General features: G+C 44.2%; 1 protein-coding gene across 3 annotated transcripts in view; it reads right to left on the bottom strand.

Annotated features, from left to right (window-relative positions):
* Positions 1-24,501, bottom strand: part of LOC101129018 (collagen, type I, alpha 1b-like) — a 719,603-nt gene that overhangs the window by 391,447 nt on the left and 303,655 nt on the right. For all 3 annotated transcript variants that reach the window (XR_010130628.1, XM_055360744.2, XM_019039477.4), the window contains exon 2: positions 5,046-5,166. The gene's annotated coding sequence lies outside the window, so the exon portion shown is untranslated. The remainder of the gene's footprint in view (positions 1-5,045; positions 5,167-24,501) is intronic.

Raw genomic sequence — 24,501 nt, 5'->3', positions numbered from 1 at the left:
AGCAAGGTCAGCACCATCATCATTACCACCCTGCTTAATGTCTCACCTGTAGCCCCGCACGCACCCTGAGAGACACCTGGCTGCCAAGCCATGTGTTTCTGATTCATTTGTGCTTCTGATGGAGCCTTGGGGATCAGCTAGTGGGAGAAAACCCGCCAGAAAGTCAATGATGTCATCTTGCCACAATTCCAACAGCTGAGACCACCCCAGTCATCAGCTTATCCGCGTCGTTCTCTCCCCAGAGTTGAGACCATGGTGTCGGTTAGGATTTGCTCCCTAACAACCCGTCCCCAAAACAGAGCAGCTGAGAAGGATCTGTCAATTCTTACAAAGATGTGGGCTGACTGGGTGGCCCGTTGGCTGGCCTTGCCTAGCCCACTTGGTGGCTGTGTCCAGCTGCAGGCCTGGCTGGACCCCTCATGCAGCTGGGATGGCAGGGAAGGCTTCCTGGGAGGAACGGTGCAGAATCAGAGCTCAGTGTTATGCTGGGCTTGCCCTAGGGAGGGAACAGCATTCCAGGCAGAGGGGTCCACAGAAGCTGCAGCAGGAAGGCAGTGGGGGCCACCGATCTGCAAGCAGTGAGCGCATACCCCAGCATGAGGCTTGGCACAGAGAGCGAGGCAACTCCGTCAGCACCGTCCATTCATCTGTCCTATAGGAAAGGGCTTAAGGGCTGCAGGCTCAACTGTGATTTCACCTAAACAGGGTGGGTATGTCGGAGCAGTCCAGCGACATCAGAGCACAGAGAGGAGGCAGCATTTGCCATTGGGTGGATCAGGGACCCCTCATGGGAGAGAAAAATGTCCCCAGCAGAAGTCAGTGGAGCTTCTCTTGCCACCATGCCTCACTTGGGCAGAGTCTGCCCATGGCCAGAACACCTTCTTCCCCCTCTGTTGATTGCAATATTTTCTCTAAGTCTAGCCCTCTGGCAGTTTCTCTAAAGACACAGCCTAAATGGGTGCCTGATCCTCGTCTGGGCTCTAGGTCCTTCTAACATCAGTGACCCAGACAAGGTGGACCCAAGAAAATGATCTCCTAGGTTGATGTGTCTGGGGTGAGAGTGTTTAGTGTGAAAGTGAGTGCTCGGAGGGAAGGGGTGATGATTCCCTGCATCCTGCTGGCCGCCACCTGCTGCCCTGCTGCCATCTCTCCTGCCAGGACAGGTGGCGGTTTTGCTCGTCCTGCTCCTCCGCTGCTACCACTGGACCCTGAACCCTGGCCCTACCCTGGGCTCCGCAGTCCCCTCCCAGCCAGTCTTTCCATCTGCAACGCCCCCTCCATCTGCCGCACAGCTGTGAAAACTGTCTCCTCGAGAAAGAAAACCTAACGGTGGCCTCCCTGCCTCTCAGCTCTAAAGTACTGGACTCTAAAGGACAACGACGTGCGTCACGGAGATCAGCGCGCTGACGGGAGTCGGCTTTTGTTTTCTGTGGGTGCTGTTGCAGATTCCCACAAACGGTGCCTTAGAGCGAGGCAGATTGCTCACCGCATGCTTCTAGTGGTGGAAAGTCTGATGGCTCAGATGGTCTCCCTGCTCTGGGTCCCCCAGGTGGAAATAGAGACCTGGTGGGCAGGCTGTGACCCGGAACCTCAAGGGGGGAATTCGCTTCCAGGCTCACTGGGGTGGCTGGCAGAGCGTAGCCACTGCAGATATGGGTTTGACATCCTGTTTCCTTGCTGGCCCCTCACTGGGGCCATGCACAGCACCACCTGCAGCTGCCCACTCCCCTGGCCTACAGCCTCCTGCAGCCTCCAAGCCAGGAACAATGGGTGCAGTCCCGACCCTCCTGTCTCTGAGCTTCCCTTCTGCCTCCGGTCTCCAGGTGATTGTTAGAGCTCCCATGCTTCTCTTGGGTCCACTGCAGCATCCAAGGGAATGCCCCTATCTTGTACTCCTAACCTTAATCACATCTGCAAAGCCGCATTTGCCAGGTAACACATTTTCACACGTTCCAGGAACCAGGGCAAAGACATCTTTGGGGGACCCTTCTGTCTACCTCGCTGACAAAGCCATGGGAGCTCTTCCTCCCAGAAGGTGAATCAGGGCTTCCCTGGATTGGGGCTTTCATGGATTTGGTTAAAATCTCCGATACAACCTCATGCCTCAGTCAGATAGGCAGCTGGCTGCCACCACGACGGATGGTCAGCATCCCAGAGAGGACCACAGGAAGCCTTGGCTTTGCCCACGGCATGTGTCCACAGGAGCTCATCGGGGTGGGGTAGAGAGGGGGGCCCCTTACCCCAGGCCTGTGAAGCAGCAGCATTCCAAGCACAGCCAGCTTCTCCCAGAGGAGAGCAGAGTCCTAGAGGGCCTTGGGCCAAAAAGCAAGCCTTCCACGTGGCAGCAACATCTGCCACCCGGCCTGCCTCACCTAAAGTGGGCCAGCACTGCAGTCCCACCGCGTACCTGGAAGGCAGCAAGCGCTGGAGAGAGGCCACCCCACAGCCAGGAGCTATGGGCCACCTGCAATGTGCCAGGCATCAGGGACGGTGCTTCACACAGAGTTGCCAATGTAGGAAAAACAATTGATTTAGGTGCCCAGGCTCAAGGTCAGTGCTCAAATCCACCTGCCTTAAAACTCTGCTTTAACACTATTAGGAGGTTTTCAATTAACACCGACAACTTTCGGCTCAAAACCAGAAGATAAACACATGCTCCGAGCATGTCGATGCCTTGGAGACTAAAGAAAACCCAACAGTCTTCACCTTTGCTTTCGGAAAGGCTGTGCTGTGTGCACTGCAGATCTGACTTACTGCAGAGTTCTCCACGAACAGGACAATAAGGACCCATCTGACTTACTGCACAGAGTTCTCCATGAACAGGACAATAAGGATCCATCTGACTTACTGCACAGAGTTCTCCATGAACAGGACAATAAGGATCCATCTGACTTACTGCACAGAGTTCTCCATGAACAGGACAATAAGGACCCATCTGACTTACTGCAGAGTTCTCCACGAACAGGACAATAAGGACCCATCTGACTTACTGCACAGAGTTCTCCACGAACAGGACAATAAGGACCCATCTGACTTACTGCACAGAGTTCTCCACGAACAGGACAATAAGGACCCATCTGACTTACTGCACAGAGTTCTCCACGAACAGGACAATAAGGATCCATCTGACTTACTGCACAGAGTTCTCCATGAACAGGACAATAAGGACCCATCTGACTTACTGCAGAGTTCTCCACGAACAGGACAATAAGGACCCATCTGACTTACTGCACAGAGTTCTCCACGAACAGGACAATAAGGACCCATCTGACTTACTGCACAGAGTTCTCCACGAACAGGACAATAAGGACCCATCTGACTTACTGCACAGAGTTCTCCACGAACAGGACAATAAGGACCCATCTGACTTACTGCACAGAGTTCTCCACGAACAGGACAATAACGACCCATCTGACTTACTGCACAGAGTTCTCCACGAACAGGATAATAAGGACCCATCTGATTTACTGCAGAGTTCTCCACAAACAGGACAATAAGGACCCATCTCTGTTACTCCCCTTTCCCCTAAAAAACAGTAACATTAAATAAATGTATCCAGCTCCTCTCTCCCTCTCTCCCTCCTTTCTCCCCCTCTCTCTCTCATTCCCCCTTCAAGGTAAGGTCACATTCCACACAAGAATATCAGAACAAGCATCTGAGTGAACGGGAAATACAGATAACAAAAATTCACCCCAAGGACGCAACAGGCTTTAAAGGATGTCCTGTGTATGGTGGAGTCCATGAAACATCCTTTAATATTACTTTTCCTTTTGCATTAATTATGATGACTTGATCCCAAGCATTTCAAGGAGATAAGTAAAATCTAAAACTTTGTAAGGCGAAATTATCATTATTTTTAATAGTAAGATTTTTCTCCTCTACCTCTCTCTCAATAAATAACTTGCAAAGTAAGGTTAACTATTGTGTCAATCTAGATGCACTTAGCAGAATACATATACAAAAATTGATATAATTCTTATATATCATCAATGAAAAAGTTGTTCAGAATAACCATATCACATGAAGATATATTGAAATAAATGTTATGAAAAATATATCTTTATCAAGCAAATATTTACGAAGGAAGCAGATATAAAGTAAATAAGCATATCATAATCCTAGATAGTAAAGTCATTGTGTATATTGCAAAGATGTCAATTCACCCTAAATTATTTAATACATTGAATGAAATTCCAGTAAAAAGTCAACATAATTTTGCAAACTAAGTTATATTAAACTGGATATGGAAGTACAAATGAGTAAGAAAAATAATGAAGGGATATCCTTCTGCTTCATTTGAAAACAAGCTGTATCAGGCCATACCGACTCAGACTTGTGGCGCTGACAGGTGATGAGATAGGAGTTCAATGGCAGAGACAGAGAAGCAGAAATAGAACTAAACTATGCATTATTCTTTAATGTAAAAATGTATTTTAAATCAGTGGAGAAAGACTGAATTATTCAATAAAGTCTGCTGGAATAGTTATTTAATTATAAACAATAAATAAATACATGTTGGCACTTGTACTCATACCATACATCTAAATATACTCCAGATGAAGAACAAGGAAATCTTAAACAACTATAGAAAGAAAATGTCACATGTGTAGAGATCCGACGTGAAGACAGATTTTGTAAACATGACATCAAAGATAAAACACTAAGGAAAAGTTTGATGGACTTGACAACCTAAAATTTTTATACTTTTTAATATTAAAAAATAGAGGCAAATGACAAATTGGGGAAAACATTTAAAATACATGCAGTACTCAAAGGCTATTAAATATCTCAATATGTAAAGAGCACTTATAAATCAATAATAAAAAACATCTCTATGGAAGAATGGTCTATGGATACAAATAGTTCAGAAAGGCAGACCAATACACAGCCAGTTCCCTCAAGAAAGCAGTGTACCCTCACTCACAGGCAAACAAACACAACCTGATACCAGCTACCATTGTTTTAATGGCCAAAAAGGGAAAGACTTCAGAAATTCACAATACTCCAATTGTCAAGTGGAGATAAGCATCAAGAATCACACATACCTTGTCCATGAGTGTGCCCATTTGTGTATAATTTCCAGAGTGCAGACTTCCAACGTGTCTCAGATGCCTCAGAAATGGTTACCTCCTTTGGATCTGCAATTCTGCTTTATCATTCTTCCCTCTATGGAAATAATCAGAAACAGATATGAAGGATTTTACTAAGATATAAATTACAATTAAAAAAAAATTAAGCCTGGGGGAAAACATTCAACATTCATCAAGAGAATAGTTTAAAATAAATCAACTCAAAATTAATAACCATGCATATTTTTCAAGGACCATTGGATAATATTCAAAATCATTTTAGAGAAGCGCTTAATGATATGGAAAAATTCTCACAATGTAATGCTAAGTGAAAAATGCAGAACACAAGATTTTACATACATTATGATTGTTTTTCCTTAAAATATGCACTTTCCTATAATCCACATGCATTTACTTTTCCAATTAGAATGATCATATTTAACTTTTTTTTTCTTTTAAACTATGAGGAAATCTCTCCAAACGCATTTTGGGTTAGGACACAGCATATTGAGACATGACTTAGACTGTGAATTTGAACATAGAGGGTTGAACTGGAAGCCCTTTCCCTCTCAGCTTAATTCCAGGGTGCGGTGGTGGTGGTCCCTTGGGCTCTAGCTCAGCTGATGGGTCACCTCTATCTCCATGAAATATCTCAGTTACTCAGGGATATGGTCTGGATCTGTGTCCCTGTCCAAATCTCATGTCTAATTGTAATCCCCTGTGTTGAAGGAGGGGCCTGGTGGGAGGTGATAGGATCATGGAGGTGGAGTTTCCCCTTGCAGTTCTTGTGATCCTGAGTGAGTTCTCATGACATTTGGTTGTTTAAAAGTGTGTGGCACCTCCCCTTTCTCTCTCTTCCTCCTGCTTTGGCTATGTGAAGACGTGCCTTCTCCCTCTTCACCTTCTGCCATGCTTAAAGTTTCCTGAGACCTCCCCAGTCACGCTTCCGGTACAGCCTGCAGAACCGTGAGTCAGTTAAACCTCTTTTCTTTATAAATCACCCAGTTTCAGGTATTCCTTTAGAGCAGTGTGAGAATGGACAAGTACACTCAGAGTTCCCTCTCATTGCAGTGGTGCATGTAATGGTGCCCAGCAAAGTGGCCCATGGTGGGGGACCAGTGATGCCCTGCCCTGACATGCCATGCATTACAGTTGAGTTAGAATGAGAAGCTTTGGGCACAGAGGAGCAGACAAATAATTGAAGGTGAAACATTTGGGAAACTTGGTGCCAGCCCATTGTTACACTATCCCGGCTGCTTTTGATGCAAATGTCAACCTTCCTAGGCTGCTCCATCCCCTTCCTTCAGCTGAGAGAGGCAGCTGGTCAGCATGGGCAGCCTCCCCTGGGCGTGGTGTTCATGGCAGAACTCATTTTCTCCTGGGAGAGGGAGGAGGAGACCGGCTCCTTCACTCACCTCTTTTGTTTCTAATTCTCTCCCTCCGGGTTCAACTCTGCCTACTGAAGTCCTGTTCCCATCCTGCCCTGATCATTCCAGAATCTAGCACTTAACAAATACTGAGTCAGGTCTGCTCTGCACCAGGCTGGGGCCGGGCACTGGGCTTCAACACAGAACAGAGTGAGCCTCCCTGCCCCCCAGCAGTCCCCTTCCAGTGAGGGGGCCAGTGGCTCCCTACGCCTTGTCCTGGGCCTGCACCGGGGGTTTGGACCTGGAGTCCCCCCGTGCCACTTTCCTGAGTGGAACCTCCACGCACAGACCCTCCTCCAGGCTTGGCCCCCACTTCACTCCTCAGGTGCTTCAGAGGGACTCAGGCCAGCACGGGCTCCACCCGACACTGGGAAAAAGCCCCGTTTTCATGTTTAGATAGGGTAAAAACAGTACAGCCAAACTTCTATCATGTTTAGAAAACTGGTGGAACAAATACCCTTGTGTTATACTTTTTAGAAGAATCTGGCATTTGTGGCTGGCCACGCTCCCCACATTGATGGGGACTGTGCATGTGTGAAGCCTGCTCCATCGCTGTCATTGATGGGGACTGGGCGTGTGTGAAGCCTGCTCCATCGCTGTCATTGATGGGGACTGGGCGTGTGTGAAGCCTGCTCCATCGCTGCCATTGATGGGGACTATGTGTGAAGCCTGCTCCATCGCTGCCATTGATGGGGACTGTGTGTGAAGCCTGCTCCGTCACTGCCATTGATGGGGACTGTGTGTGTGTGAAGCCTGCTCCATCACTGCCATTGATGGGGACTGTGTGTGAAGCCTGCTCCGTCACTGCCATTGATGGGGACTGTGTGTGAAGCCTGCTCCATCACTGCCATTGATGGGAACTGTGTGTGAAGCCTGCTCCGCCACTGCCATTGATGGGGACTGTGCGTGTGAAGCCTGCTCCGTCACTGCCATTGATGGGGACTGTGTGTGAAGCCTGCTCCGTCACTGCCATTGATGGGGACTGTGCGTGTGAAGCCTGCTCCATCACTGCCATTGATGGGGACTGTGTGTGAAGCCTGCTCCGTCACTGCCATTGATGGGGACTGTGCGTGTGAAGCCTGCTCCATCACTGCCATCGATGGGGACTGTGCGTGTGAAGCCTGCTCCGTCACTGCCATCGATGGGGACTGTGCGTGTGAAGCCTGCTCCATCGCTGCCATTGATGGGGACCTGTGTGTGATGCCTGCTCCATCGCTGCCATTGATGGGGACTGTGTGTGTGAAGCCTGCTCCATCACTGCCATCGATGGGGACTGTGCGTGTGAAGCCTGCTCCATCGCTGCCATTGATGGGGACTGTGTGTGTGTGAAGCCTGCTCCATCACTGCCATTGTTGGGGACTGTGTGTGTGAAGCCTGCTCCATCGTTGCCATTGATGGGGACTGTGTGTGTGTGAAGCCTGCTCCATCACTGCCATTGTTGGGGACTGTGTGTGTGAAGCCTCCTCCGTCACTTCCTTTCTCCTGTTTCCCTTCCTGCCCTTTTCACTCTTTTTAAAATAATGACAAGACAGTGCAACAAATATGCAGAAAGGGAGAAGAGAAAACAGAGGAAAATACTTATGGAAGCAGAATAAATACGGAAGTGACTTTGGGGAGTGTCACTGCCTGTTTCTTCTTCCCTGCAGAAGTGTGGCCTCTCCCCCCCACCCCCGCTCAAGACCGTCTGTTTCCTAATTATCAACAGGTGGGCTTACAGCTATATTCAGAAAACAACACCTCTTACAACTGCAATCTTCTCCCAAGAATGCTAAAACCTATTGTATTTTCCCTGGGAAGAAAAAAAAATGTCTATTTCTCGCAGACTGTGCTAAACCTGCCCTGGTGAATTCAGCTGATGTACCCACTGCGGACCAGGAGCAGGATGCAGTGTAGATGGCAGAGCGCTGCAGGATCTCTCGTAGCCCTCACGGAAAGAGAAGCCCCAGAAGGACAGGCCCGCGCAGCTGCCCAAAGCAACTCTGAGCGCACTTGGGCAGGGTGACACCTAGTCATCCCAGGTCTTCATGAAGACCCTCAAGCTGAAACCTCAGACCTCTCGCACATGTGCCCCCTTCTAAGCAACCAGGAAGAGTCCTGGCTATTTTATATTAATATTTCATTATTTTTTTCTTAATGGGGACTAGATTGTATAAGCTTCAGCCCTCCCCAGAAACTTTGATTCACCTCTAGTTGTGAGATTCAAGGAATAATGGAATAAACATAAGTTGGGATTTAGGCAAGAACTCGAGACCTGCCCTTCATAAATTTCCTCACCCAGCCATGAGTCCAGTTCATGGTTTTGTCCTCCCATACACCTGAGTGGGCCATAGTGCAGTTCAATACCAGGAAAAGTTATAGAGAAAATGACTACTATTTAAACACATTTTTAAATTTCTATACTACGGTGTCTATAAACCACATCTCATAAGTTATGGAGAAGTAACAGGGCCCTGGTGCCAGACAAGACCGTGACATCGTGCTCTCACCATCCTCCTTCCTACGCAGGAGACAAGGGGCTGAGTGGGCTCCTTGACTTAACTGATGCCTCGATATCCCTAAAAGGTATCCTTTATCCCTCATCCTGTGATTACGGAATGAAAGCATACGTCAATGAGCAGCATGGAATTACTTTCATCCTAACACCAAGTGGCCAAAGACAAACCAGTCTGAAAATGGATGAAGGTACCAACGGGAAGCAATGAGCTCTGGTCATAGCTTTACAGGTTTTCACAAGCTAAGGTACAAAACTGTTTGTACTATATTCTCTCTCTCTCTCTCTCCCTCCCTACCTATCATTTCTTCATTTTATTCTGAAGAAAATAGAAAAAGAGCCCATGAGGCAGGGCTCAAGGACTCAATTCTGTGCTTCATTTCAGTAACTTGCCCAGTCTGGGGAAGCCAAGCAGTACAGACACGGGGCAGGGATGCAGAAGTGGCACGCACCCCCACCGTCAGCCCCCAGAAGGAGCCATGCTCAGGAATGGGAACCCTTGAGGCAGAGCACCTAACTGTAGACAGCCCCATGAGAAGGTGTTTCCATACACTGAGAACTGTGTTGCTTCTCGTGTTTCTAAATGACAGCAGCCATGCCTGCTGGGTGATAGGTGTGAACGGCTCACCATGCCTGCTGGGTGATAGGTGTGAACGGCTCACCATGCCTGCTGGGTGATAGGTGTGAACTGCTCGCCATGCCTGCTGGGTGATAGGTGTGAACGGCTCGCCATGCCTGCTGGGTGATAGGTGTGAACGGCTCGCCATGCCTGCTGGGTGATAGGTGTGAACGGCTCGCCATGCCTGCTGGGTGATAGGTGTGAACGGCTCGCCATGCCTGCTGGGTGATAGGTGTGAACGGCTCGCCATGCCTGCTGGGTGATAGGTGTGAACGGCTCGCCATGCCTGCTGGGTGATAGGTGTGAACGGCTCGCCATGCCTGCTGGGTGACAGGTGTGAATGGCTCACTCACGCTTGTACCAGAGCTAACAGCTCTGTTCCTGTGAACACCTGTGTGGTCTCAGGCATTTGGTTGAGATCCTCGCATTGTTTCACTTCATCCCACAACAGCCAGTCAATACACACGGTCCATTCCAAATGAGGAAACTGAGGTTTGGAGAGGTTAGAAAGCCATTTGGCAGCAGTGAGCAGTAGAATTAGAACTCAGATCCACCCGACACCAGAAACCTGTGCTCTTAACCCCATGCATCTCCACAGCAGAAAATCATTCCACATAGGTGAGACAGTAAGGGAGTAGGAGGACACACAAGTATTTAATTCACAAATGATCAGAATGTTCTAATACTGTGTCCTGAATGCCACCATCTGTCCAAATGCAGCCTGGTTTCCCTAATTGCAGGAAGGCTGAGGCAGTGTCTCTGCGGAGACAGTGCAGACTCTGCATCCGGGCGGGGTGCATTTTCAATGGTCACACTCCTGCAGGTGCCTTTCCTGGATGCCAAGGCCCACGCACTCCCTCCACCGGCATTCCCTTGGACTTTCCAAACCAGGGTGTGTTTGGTTGTTGCTTGTCACAACTCTGCCCTACAGCCCTGCACAGTGGCTGGGCCCCCACCATCGTCACCCCCCACCCCAGTCTGGCTGCGGCCTGCTTTTGCTGCAACACTTTCATTGTGGACTCTACTTTGTCCACATCTGACTTTTTTCTTATTGCTGCTTTTTTAATTAAGAAGTTAATTCATTATCATAATGTAAAATACAAAACCAGAGAGAGGATTTTAAAAAAATTGTAATCTGATTATTATACACACACACACACACACACACACCATAAATATTATTTAGCTCTTTCTTCCATTATTTTTCTATGAATGTGTGTTTTACGTAGTTCTGAGAACATGCATTACATAAAATGTTGTATCCTCCTTTTCACTTAACATTTTATCACCAGCATGTTCCACGTAGTTAAAAAAAATGCTTCACAAGCATTATTTTTGGATGGCTTTGTAATAGTCCATAAATCAGATATACTATGACTTAACCTTTCCATCATGAAAAAGTATTTACCAGCTTGTCTCTATTACGTCTTACAGGGTGGTAATGAACAGCTTCCTGCATAATATTTTTTTCATTTTGCATTATTTCTTTGGAACTAAATTATAGAAGTGGAGAAAGTAGGTTAAAGGGTGCTGACATTCTTCAGAGTGTTGATAAATATTGCCAAATTGCTTAGGAATAACAAAGGGCTATTTTTCAGTTCCTCAAACCTGACAGCTTTTAGTATAATCTTTGAAGATGTTTGCCCATTTGATTAAGAAAAAAAAAAACCCTGCCCTATTACCTCCTGCTTAGTCCCTTAGATTCAGTCCTCCTGCTAGAAAGCTATGAGCCCACTCTGCCTCAGTCATCTTCAACACAGTTCTCACCTCCCTGGATGGAGTGTGATTGCCTGAGGAATTGTTTTACGTTCCTATTGCCTTCCCTCCCCACCAAGTAATTCAGATCTAAGTTCTCAGTCCTGCTGGCTCTAAACCTACATTGCTGCCTAACAAGCTTTCAATGTGTCCTTCTAGCTTTCACCCTAAACATGTGGAAGATAAAACATCATATACATATGAAAGTGTCCAATCCATATTTTCTGTCTCTTTGTCCCCAAAACCACTTTATGAAGTACAATAATCGGGAAACATCTGAATAGACTCAACAACAACTGTAATTATGATTTATTCAGAGTTTACTATGTGCCAAACACATTATATTAAGAACTATGCCATATTTTATTTAATCCTTTCCAGAACACAATGACATAAGAATTACAGGACCACAAATTCTTATCTGAAATCCCCAGACCCAGTTTTTTTTCAGAATTCATAACCTCCAGATTTTAGAACTTGTTTTTCAGAATTTATAAATTCCAGATTTTAGAACAGTCTACTGTAGTTTTGTAAAATGCCATATATTATATTATATTATATGCCAAGGGATCTTAGGCAGGAGACTGTCATTGAACATTAATATTTCCACAGTAAAGTGTATGAATATCAAATGGAATAGGGATTATAAATAGCTTCACATCAGTTGAGGTCAGGGTTTGTTAGAAAATGCTACCAGATGAAAGACAATGAGAGAATATTTGTATTTCTATTCTCTCTGTCACGGAGGTAATCACCTAACTCATATAAAACCAGTGTCTAGTTATTAACTAATAATTTGAGAAGGGATCTATAACACAGTTTTGTTTTTGACCACTGGAATTCTTACCTAAATTGACAAACTGGCCACAATTCAAAGTAGTGTTAGTGCACAAGGTGGGTTTAAGCATAAATATCTACGAATTCACATCAAGCTAGTGTAACACATGCCTTGATCAACTTCTGCCCGAAAAGTCAAGGATCAAGGAAAGGTAAATAATATATTAAACAGCCACTTTATACTCTTCCTAACATATTTTTTCACAGGCAATAATGAATACAATGACGAATGAAGTGGACAAATACTAGCTTGAATATTGTTTGACCATATGTAGAGCAGTGACCTAGAATCAAAGAGATTTTTAAAAGAATGAAAAATATTACTAATCGAAAATAGAAACTTTAAAAGAAAGGCTAAGCAGCCAACTAGATACAGCTGAAGAGAGAATTATATGATTGGAAGATACACTTCAATTCCCAATAACTTATGCAGAATGGAGAAAATAGAAAAAAAGCAGAAAATATAAAATACAGTTTAAGAGATGTAGAATAATATGAGAAAATATCAGAAAAATGTAAGAAAATAAAAGTTAAATATATAAATTAATATAATATTAAATATATTTTCTATCAGAATTCTAGGAGGAAAAATAGATTGAGAGACAATATTTGAAAAGATAATGATGGAAGGTTTTATTACTTTTAAAAGACATAAATTTTCATATTAGGGAGACCAATAAATCCCAAGAAGGGAAATTTAAAATCCACTGAATTTAGCTACAACCTAGTAATACTGCCAAATATAAATGATAAAAAAGATATTTAAAAATGATTATCAAGGAAAAAGTAGATTTCCTAAAATTAAATAATAATTAGAAAGGTAGCTGGCTTCTCAATAGTTATAGGAGAAGCTGGAAGGCAGAGGAATAATATCTTCAAAAAAAATAGAAAAAAAGATGTTGACTTGAAATTGTCTATCAGCTAATTGTATTTTTGAAAATGATGATGAACTAAAGACATTTTTAAAACTATGATTGATCTTTATTAAACGAACTTTTATAGGGCACACACTATAAAGAGAGAAAGGATTCCAGAAAAAAAGGTCTGAGATGCAAGAAGAAATGTTTAGCACACAAAATGGTAAACGTGTGAATAAGTCTAAACAAGCATTAGCCATGGAAATAATAACACATAATTTGTGTGGTTAAAAATAACAAGATAGAACTAAGTTATATATACAACACATAATTTATACTGAAAGAACACTACATTTCCTGCATTATTTGTGAAGAGGGTAAATATTAGCAGTAGACTTTGTTAAGTGGCCATAGCTTCTTAATATTTCTAGGATAATCAATAATATCATAGAAATAGAATATATTACTTCCAAATTGAATTGCAAAATAAGATAGGGAGGAAAAAAGTCTCAATCAATTTAAAAGAAGGTAAGAACAGAAGGGGAAGAAAACCTGGAAAATACAGGACAAATAGAATGCATGAAATAAAATAGTAGAAAGGAGTCCAAATACACCAGTACTCATGATAAATATAAATGAATAAACTTCCTAATTTAAATATTATGGTTATTAGTCTGGATTTTAAAAGTTCCAGCTGTATGCCATTTAGAAGAGCTCTATCTAAAACAGAAAGGCATAGACAGGTAAAATGCAAAAAAATGGAAAATACATTTCAAACAAATAACTTAAAAAGCTGGTACAGATGATAAATATATTAGTATCAGTTGGAAGAAAAAAAAAAAAGACAAAAGGCCCTACTGGAGATTTTTTTGTTTTAAAAGAGATTACTATATATTGACAGAAGGCTCAATTCACTAGGAAAGTGTAATAATTCTAAACATTTTTATTCTTATTAACATAGCTTCAACATATATAAAACAAAAATAGATAAAATTATAAAAATATTGGTAAATCTAGTATCATATGGTAGATTTTAAAAACACCTCTGTAAATATTTGAAAGACCAAGCAGACAAAAATCAGTCAGGATATAAAATATCTGAATACTACTATTAAAGAGGTTGATGTAGTAGAAATATATAGAAGTAGAGAATAAAATGTGATTTTTTTCCACTCAAGAAATATTTACAAATACTGACCCTATACTAGAATATAAGGCCAATTGCAACATGTCTTAGCAAATTACTATAACAGACACATAGTTTCTAACTGCACCCAAATTTTTTAGATTCTAAGATCCAATTTTCTTTTTCTATTTTTAGTGTCTTTAAGTTGTGATATGTCTTAAAATCAGTGACTTCTTATACTTGCTGTTGCCATTTTTTATCCACATTTTAGGATTTCTGAAATCAAAATACTTTTTAGAATCAGTAGCACTCTAAACTCAATATAATGCATGAAGCTCAAAATTAACAAAATAATTTTAAAACAAATCTATATATTTGTGAAGTACAAAATACATTTCCAAAAATCTCAGAAGTCAAAACAGCATTTACAGTGAAAACCGGTAAATACTTAGGGCTGAGCAAGAAAATTACTAGGTATCAAGAATTACAGGATGCAGCCAAAGTCATAATACAAGGCAAATTTATAGTCTTAAATTATTATATTAGAAAAGAAAAAATCTAGAAGTTAATGAACTACAAGATTAAGAGAATAGACTCAACAAAGTAAAAGAGAGAAAATTAGAACAAAATATTATGTAGTTGAAAATAAAGAAATGGGAGAAAGAATCAACAAAGCCAAAATTTGGTTATTTGACAAAGACTAATAAAATTAATAAATATCTGGCATATAACCAAGGTTAAAAAGGATAAAAGTCAAATATACATTACACACATTAAAAAGCTGGCAATAATGAACATACAACAAAAATTTTTAAATATCCTAGGGTTATCAGAAACAAATTTAAGCCAACCAATGTGAAAAAATATGAAAATGACAAATTCCTACATAGCACAAGTTATCTAAACTAATGCAAAAAGAACCAAATGGTCCTATAATCGTTAAATAATTTGAATCAATATTTAAAATCTACCTTCAGAGAAAATAACAGATGATTTTACAGTTGAGTTTTACCAAGCATTGTACAATTTCACCACAACACTGTTCCAGAGAAGATAGAGTAAATATTTCTCAAATTCATGTATTGTATTGGTTATCAAAATCAAGAATAATTTAAGATGACAAGCCAGTCTCACACATGAACAAAAGCACTCATAAACACAAATGCAAAAATACTCACAACATTTGAAGCAAATGGAATCTAGGTCCAAATTGAGTTTATTATAGGACTTTAATGTTTCCCTTGCATTAAAAATGACATTATTATATTAACAGCCCCAAATAGAAAAAAACATATGCCAGATGTTGAGACTTTTTATACAGTTCTGGTAATCCAGACGGCATGGTATTGGCACTGGACTGACAAACAAATGGAACAGAATATAGAATTTAGAAACAGACCCACACATATATAGAAACTTAATTTCTAACAGAGCTGGCATTGCGGGTGACTGAAGAAAGAAAGGGACAACTAGTAGCCTAACGAAGCCAAGAATTGGGCCTCCCTACTTCACACCATTACACCATATATAAAACAATGCACTAGTAGTTTATATGTGAAATAATTTTTTTTAATTTAGGAGAAAATATAGGATACCAACTTTGTATATTTTAGGTAAAGAAAGTTTATTTTTTAAATAAAGACATGAAATCTACAAAACAGCAGAAAAGATGGATAATTCAACTGCGTTAATACTTAGAACTTCTGTTCACCACAAAGATACTGCCACACATAACCATCAAAGAAATAATATCCAGACTCTAGGAAGAACTCTGAAGCAATCAATCAGAAGAAGACCATCAATGTCTTAGAAAAATAAATAAAAGATCAGAGCCAACACTGAACAGGAAGAAAAATATGAGGTACCAGTGAATATAGGACACATTGTCTCCTATACTAACCTGGTAAATGCAAAGCTAAGCCACAGTGAAATCCCATTCATACTTACTGGATGAATTAAAATATAAAGTCTGATGATATTCAATATTCACAGAGGCAGAGCAGCTGCATCTCTTTTACACCATCAGAGCGGGAGGAAATTTGACACACCATTCGTCATGGCCTACCATTGTTGCACAGGCTCATGCTGAGGAACTGGCCACACCACTCTGAAGGAACCACCACACATGTGCAATAACACAAGCACAGGAAAGTCCTGAAAGCCCTGTTTATGATCAGGAAACCAAAACCAACAGCACTGCACGAAACCCACATATCTATGGCCTCCAAAGGGATGAAAGAACAGTGTTAAATAGCAGTGAAGGAATGACTCTCAAAAATACAATGTTGACTGAACAAAATGGGGCACAGAATTATAGAGAATAATTATATATATGGTTGAAGTCAGTCATATTGAGGTCAGCAAACAATCAATGCTATTTAGTGTGTTGTTAAGAATGCATCATCTGCTGAAACTCTAAAGACAAGCGGGCGAAGCGGGCGGCTGCACACAGAAGATAGCAGTGGCTCCCTCTGCAGGAGGGGAGGAGCTATATAATGTGGGAGACTGGGTGAGCTGTGTAGACACTGTTGACATTCTGTGATTTCAAGCTGAGTGGTGAATCAATAATTTCTAGTTTTATTTTTTTAATTTGTGTATTTATTTTATGGTATTTTTTATGATCTATTTTGTAATGATATTTTAATAAGATTAAGTTTAGCAATTAAAAAAGCAGAAATTAAAAGCAAAAGTATCAAAATCCCAAAATGATGATGACAAAAATTACAACCTTAACAATGCATAACAATTTTTAAGCGCTCACCATGGAAAGATGCATGATGTTCCTTATGATAGCATCTCCATGATACAAGTGCTGTTCATGTGTCCATCTTACAGATGCACGCAGCCAGACCCCGGTGAGGAAACAGCTTCCCCAGCTTCCAGTTTGAACTGTCTGATTCCAAACCCTTGCCATCAACCCATGTGGGGTAAAATCCTTTAAAAAGAAGTAAGTGTTGAAAAGAAGATATACTTGATGAGATTTAAATAAAAGTTAAATCTGAAAACCACTGAAGTAAAAAGCTCGAAAGGTGAAGGAGAGGGAAGATTAAGATAAAAGTCTAAAACCCACTAGTTGTAAAGTGAAAAAGAATAAGAACAAGTGAGATTAGGATTTAGGAACAGAAAATAAATGCTAAACCAACAAAAAAAAAATTAGAAAGACAGGTAAGATTGACGAAGATATTTTTGAAAGGAAGAAGGCAGACTTTGAACACTACAGCAGATGAGGACAGAGGCTGCTCCTGGGAGCCCTGCCCATGCACATTACCCCGAAGGGCTGTGCAGCCCCTGGCAGCAGAGGCAGGGAGCCCGGGCAGGACCTGCCCTGGTCAGGTTCCTTTTTCACCTCTGCTTCTCCCTCTGACTCACCAGCAAGCTCCAAGCACATGCTGTCTGCAAGGTGGGGAGCCCGCTGCAGGTACAAGAGAGGCTGGGTGTTCTCAAAGGTCTTCCCAACCAGGGGCTGCTTAGAAGAAATGGGATTGGGGGTGGTTGTAGGGAGAAGCACCTTGAAACTGAGGAAACTGTGTGCACCGAAGTTTACTGCAATGAAAATAAGAGAAGAAAGAAAGACAGAGGAGAAGATGTATCACCATCCCATGGCCTATATTCGCCTTCTTTCAGGAAGGAACCAAAAAGCCAGCAAGTCCCATCACACACCTCTCACGTTTAAGAAGAGAGACAGCGGGCGTAGGAAGAGGTACCCTTTGTTTGTGGAAGATGGAAGGCAGTGAGAAGCAGCTTGTGAGAATCGTAAATAGAAATAATATGCACTTCCTCCCATCAATCATAACGGAGGTGTCTAATTGATGCATCTTTATTATAGGCTTTTCCAAGTACAAAATAGCATCAGTTAATTCCGTTTTTTTAAGCAAGTTTTTTTCTATACTAATTCCTTTGTTTTACAAATCAGTTTTGTACTTCTCCACTCCTTGCACCTGGAAATTTGCTCTTTCTGAGGGTAGAATAGATATGAGAAGAGTTTGTTTATAAGTTGAGGCTGGGAGTGAAGGAAAGAAAAAGTTTCTCACATATTTCCAAAGACACTTTTTTTTCCTACTATGTAACACACCTTTCTCCTACCTTGTCATGATTTATACAGTTCACTTTGAACTCACATATGTTTGAATCACTTTTCACTTTTACCTACAAAGCCCCTATGAGAGAGACCTGGGAATTTGATTGTAGTGAACTCCTAAGATTTACTAAGACAAGCAGAAAAGTTCCATTGCTGGTTACCTCAAATAAAATTCACAGTTTAAGAGCTGTAATCTTCCTGTTGTTTACCAAATATGCAGGAACCCCTGTGCTGATATAAGAAGACCCGTAAAAATATTGCATTGTTTAGTTAGGATCTCTGAAAAATATTGATTTGGACAAAATACTCATTGTGCCATTGAGTAGCACGAGTGCGTCAGGTGACAGGCCAGCAGCAGGGACACTTTGCCATGGCTTATGACATCAGCTTGCTGGTTCAGGAAAAATGGGTGATCTAGAAAGATCTGACAGGCTGCATAATCTACTTTTCCTGTCAAGAGAGCAAAAGCTAATGGGATTTTTCTCCTTCAAACTTGTGGGTTGTGAATGTCAAATCATATATTTCGGTTTCACCATTTTTAAAGCAAATAAGATTCTCTAATTTTATTTATGTATGTATGTATTTTGAGAGAGGGTCTTGCTCTGTCACCCAGGCTGGAGTGCAGTGGTGCAATCAGAGCTCACTGCAGCCTTGGACCCCAGGACCCAAGTGATCCTCCCACCTCAGCCTCCTGAGTGGCTGGGACTGCTGGCTTGAGCCACCGTGCCCAGCCCTGATTCTCACTCTTAGATTGACACCATTCAACCAGATCACCTAGAGCAAGTAAGCATCACTTAAATCCTAAGTAGCTTAAACTCCACCCAGTTATGAAAACTAATTCCCCATGGAATGTAGACCACAGATATTTAAATCATCGTGGGTCAAATAAGGCAACCTGGGGAGACGCCTGGCTCTGCATGGAGGCTGATGGCAGAAACCTCCATCCAGGATGGAGACATCGCCTTGCAGGGTGGGGCTGCACAAACCTGCCTTGCATCCCAAGGTGTTCCCATCTTCTCAGAACAACACACCAGATGTGCCTGCCCCTGACACAGACACACACAAACAGACACACATGGACACACACACACAGACACACATGGACACACACACAGAAACAGACAGAAACACACAGACACACATACAGAAACAGACAGACACACAAACACACAGACACACACACAGAAACAGACAGACACAGACACACAAACACACAGACACACACACAGAAACAGAGAGACACACAAACACACAGACACACACACAGAAACAGACACACAAACACACAGACACACGAGGACATACACATACAGAAACAGACACACAGACACACATGGAGACACACACACGGACACACACACACAGAAACAGATGCAGACAGACACACAGAGACACATACACAGAAACATACACAGACAGACATGGACACACAAACACAGACACAGACACACACAGACACACATGGACATATACACAGAAACAGACATAGACACAGACACACAGACAGACACACAGACACACACAGAAACATAGACTCAGACACACAGAAACAGACACTGAAACACACACGGACACATACACAGACACACATGGACACACACACACAGACACCCATGGAGACACACACAGACACACAGGGACACACATACAGAAACAGACACACACACAGAAACATAGACAGACAGACATGGACATACACACACAAACACAGATACAGATAGACACACACAGACACACACACAGAAATCACAGAAATAGACACAGACAGATGCACACAGACACACACACAGAAACAGACACAGACAGAAACATACACAGACAGACACGGACAGACATGGACACACACAAACAGACACAGACACACATAGACACACATAGACTCATACACATCCAGAAACACAGACACACATGGAGACACACACAGACACACAGGGACTCACAAACAGACACACAGACTGACACACACAGACACACAAAGAGATGTACACACCGACACACATGGACACAGACACACAGAGATACACAGAAACACATAGACACACACGTACACACACAGACACACACACGTAGTGGCTACGTAGAATTTGGAGATCCATTCCACTGGACGATTTTGAGACTTGTGGATGGAAACAAACCCTTCTATTTATTAGCCGTGTGGCCTTGTGCAATTGAAACCCTTTTCCACGTCAAAGTGTCCACCTGTATGAGGAAGATAATCACGGCTGCATCACTCAGCTGTGTGAAGGTTTAATGAGATATTTGAGAAGAGCCCAGCTCAGTACCTGATACTTAGTAAGAAATTAATAGATGGGGTTCATTTCTATAAATCATTCCTATTCAAATGCCTCCTATAATACATGTCTATTAAATTTCTTTCTAATACATCATACAACTTATATAATGAGTATAGTATAATAAAATCGATCATAAGTCGCTGTCATTTTGTTACTATTTTGGCTGGAGAGAGGGTGACTGCATGGCCCAGGTTTGAGGAGGCAGGACCAGGTTCCATAGCGTATAAGCCACTGAGGGCCTCCAACTTTATCCCAAGGGCAGGGAGAATACACTGGAGCTTCTGCACAGAAGAGTGATAAGTTCACGTTTTCGGGTGGTCACTCTGGTGGTGGGGGGAGGAGAGATGGGCAGAGGTCAGTTAGGAAATGCACAGGGGTCAGGGGAGGGTGGCGGTGCCCGGAGCAGCTGTGGTGAGGGCTCCGAGAAGTAGCAGCCGGGGGCTCCTTAGGAGTAGAATTGAGGCTGAGTGGACATGTTTAGTGAAAGAAAGCATTTTCTGACTTGGACGTCTGGGCAGCTGGCGATTCTCCTCACTCAGGAGCACAGGAGGGTGACAGGCTCAGCGCTCGTGCCTTTAACCTGCCCTCCCGGAGGAGCCCACACTCAAGTCCTGTCTCCGGTCAGCTTCTAGGGAATCCTAAGTGAAGACAAGGGCTGCAGAGTCACTAAAGCAGAGACCACAGACTTCAGCCTCAGCGCTGTGGGATCCTAGCACCAGATGGGATGCATCCCTTAGGGGCTGCCGGTGACTCCCCAACACAACGCACCCAACAGAGAGCCAGAGGCCCTGCAGGGGTCAAGAATAGAGGTGTTGCCCAGTTGGCCAAGGGTCAACATTGGACTCGAGCCACTAAGATGCTCCAGCTGCACACCAGTGGGCAAGCCTCAGACCCGCCAGGGAGAGGGCAGCATCTTCAGGGAGGATGGGTCACACCCAGGCGGCGGCTCTGATAACCAGGCTCCTCCTCTGCAGCAGGCAGAGGACATCAGTGACTGCCACCAGAGCTCTCTCGCTAATAGGCACAGAGCCTTGCTACTCAAAGTGTGGCCCACGAACTAGCAGCTCAACATCTCCCGGGAGCTTGCTGGAAACACAGAATGTCACGCCCCTCCAAGCCCCTTGAATCAGAATCTGCATTCTACCCAGGTGCCTGGGGACTTGCACACACACTCAGGCTTGAGCGGCAGTGACCTACGGAATATTGACTCCAGATTACAGCTAAATATGGACAACTTATTATCAGAGGCTCTCTACTAACTCCAGATCATAGCTGTACAAACGTCTAGATGCATGTGTACATGTGTTACGTGTGCACATGTGTGCATGCGTGTGACAAGTTCATTCAAAATGTTTGCATTTATTTGCATGCTGAGCACACCCAGGCCAGTGCACTAGCACTGGGCGACTCAGCCATGGCTCTCGCCCCCGCACCAATGCAGCTTTGTGCACCCTTTCTTATACAGATGCGCGTGTGTAACTGACCAGAGCTAGAGCTTCTGTGATTATAGGGCGTCTCCCACCCTCAATCCTCGTATCCGATGAACGTTAAGCAATAAGGAAACAGCCAAACACCACAGAGAAAACCTTATTTTAAACAAGAAACAGACATCTTGGCAGTCCCACTTTGCCTGTCTGCTTAGAAAGCCAAGGCCAGGAGGCAAGCGATGGCCAGTGAGCCTGTTTCCCAAACCCTTGCCCTGCTCTCCCACCTGGGCTGTGCTCGGCGCTGTCCCCATTCGGAACTTCCCACCGCCCCACACTCACCCAGTCTCTCCCAAAAGGCCAGTTCAAATCCCACATCCTCTAAGAAACTTCCCCAGTTGGTCAAATAGCTACATTTGGAAGCCAAAATTCAAGGTACGAGCTAACAAATTTAACTAGGTTGATATGTTTATACACAAGATCCCTCAAACAGAAACACCATTCCCGTTTTAAATTGAGACCCGATGGCCTGGTTAATACAATCCTGCCTGACACTTAATTGTCTTCAGTGATTCCAAACATTTTCGCTGCACTTTTTGCAGTGGAAACCCACGCCCCTGGGTCTCTCGCTTTTCAGGACCTCTGCTTTCTTCAGGGTCAGTGGCAATTGAAAATTAAAAGTTTAAAGGAACAGAACAATTGGAAAGATACTTTTCAAAATGCTTGCCAGAACCTCAAACTAGGCAAGCAGCACCCTCATCTCTAGGGAGGAAGGCTCCTCAAAAATGGATCGCCAAGGAGGCCTGGAGGAGCTGCAGCTGGAAACGCGGGGCAGGAAGTGCCACCGGGGAAGAGCCAGGTTTGGGTAATGAGGACGAAGGGGCTGACCAGGAGATGCTCTGTTATCACTGGAGTTAGAACAGCGGCAGCCCTGGAGGTGCCACCTTCATCCCTCCCACGTCCTCCTCATGCTGTCATGGAGGCTGTGCAGGTGCAGCCAGTGATGGCTGGGATGGGGACACCCAAGGTGCAGTGGGAAAGAGAGAGAGTGCTAGAACCTCCTAGCCAGCTTCCTTAAGACAGGGCACAGACTCATTAGTGTATCTTGAGTTCCTAGTGTCCCCTGGTGGACAGGTGTGGGCAGCATACACCAATGATCTTAAAGAGTTTAACTAAAAAAAACTCCAAAACAGGTCAACTTGACATTTCCTGACTCCTTCAGGGTTCGGTCATGAGGTGGCCAAGCAGCCCCATTAAGCTGTTGTTATGTGCTGGGCCGATTCCAGCTAGACCAACTGCTGTGACGTGTCCAAGCCACGCCTCCGTGGCTTGGACAATGGTGATTCACGCAAGGTATACGGTGATTCATTCTCCACCCTGTCAAAGTGGACCTTCAGCCATTGCTGGCGTCACTGTGCCTCAGGTAGAGGGAGCATGCAGACATTTAGAGGGATGGGGTGTAGTTTAATACCAACGTCTGCAGACGTCGATGTCTGGGTGGGCCTGCTGGGAGCTGGGTAATAAATGGAGTCCCACCCCATCTGGCCCCACAGACCTGGATGATGGCTGTCTTCTCAGTTCCTAGCTGTACACCTGGAGTGGAAATGTTCTGTGAGATTGGAATGGCCCATGGGGTAAGAGCCCTCAGAATGAAGAGAGTCGGATAGAAGCCTCAAAGTTGCCCTCTTGCCAAATGGATGAGCAAGCCACAGATGAATTCCAGAAGAGCCTAAAGGGTGCACGGGCCATCCTGCCACATCTCCAAGTAGCTCACCAGGAAGCCTGGAGCAATAACCAACCCAACAGTGCATGCCTGGGTGCTGCCTGCGCCTGCCCTGGCATCTGTGCTGGAAGGGTCCCGTGGCGTCGGGGATGTGGGACCAGCGTTGACCTGAAAAGCACGTGGGTTCCCATCTCTCACAGGAAGTAGGACCAGAAACAGTGACACTGATGGGAGATGTGGGATGCCTCTGTGGTCTCGCTGCAGGGGTGTGTGAACCCCCTGCCTTCCGTCCTCAGGGACCCTCATGTCCCAGCTCTCCACAGAGCATCCCCTTGGCCCCCTGTGCTGGTGGGTCAAGGTCATCAGACTTCAAGGGCCAGACGTGAGAGGCGTGCTAGATGCAAGCTCTCCAAGGGCGGGAGGTCAGCCCCAGTAGGGTCAGGGGCCACCACATTAGTGCAGCTATGCTGGGATGGCCTCCAAAACAAAGACGAAGTCATCATCCTCCACCTCCACCTCCTCCAGTGGAACCACAGGGGTCGTCTTTGGGCCATAGAGGCCTCATGCTGCAGCCTCGGGAATGTGGTTTCAACATATACCCAGTGACAGGAGAAGCTCCCAGCTGTGGTCGGGACCCAGAGAAGGACAAGGGCATGCAGGGGGCCTGGGGGCAGTGTAAGTGGCCCTCTCCTTGCCCTCTGGCCTGGAAGACACTGCAGACCTAAAGGAACACCTGGTGGGAAAATGTCATGTTGAGTTTTCAGCCAGCCAGAGGGCGGCTCCCCCTAGGCCTTGAGGGTC

The sequence above is a fragment of the Gorilla gorilla genome, chromosome 14 (assembly GCF_029281585.2).
Source record: "Gorilla gorilla gorilla isolate KB3781 chromosome 14, NHGRI_mGorGor1-v2.1_pri, whole genome shotgun sequence".
Lineage (NCBI taxonomy): Eukaryota > Metazoa > Chordata > Mammalia > Primates > Hominidae > Gorilla > Gorilla gorilla.
This window is presented reverse-complemented; position numbering and strand designations above follow the sequence as displayed.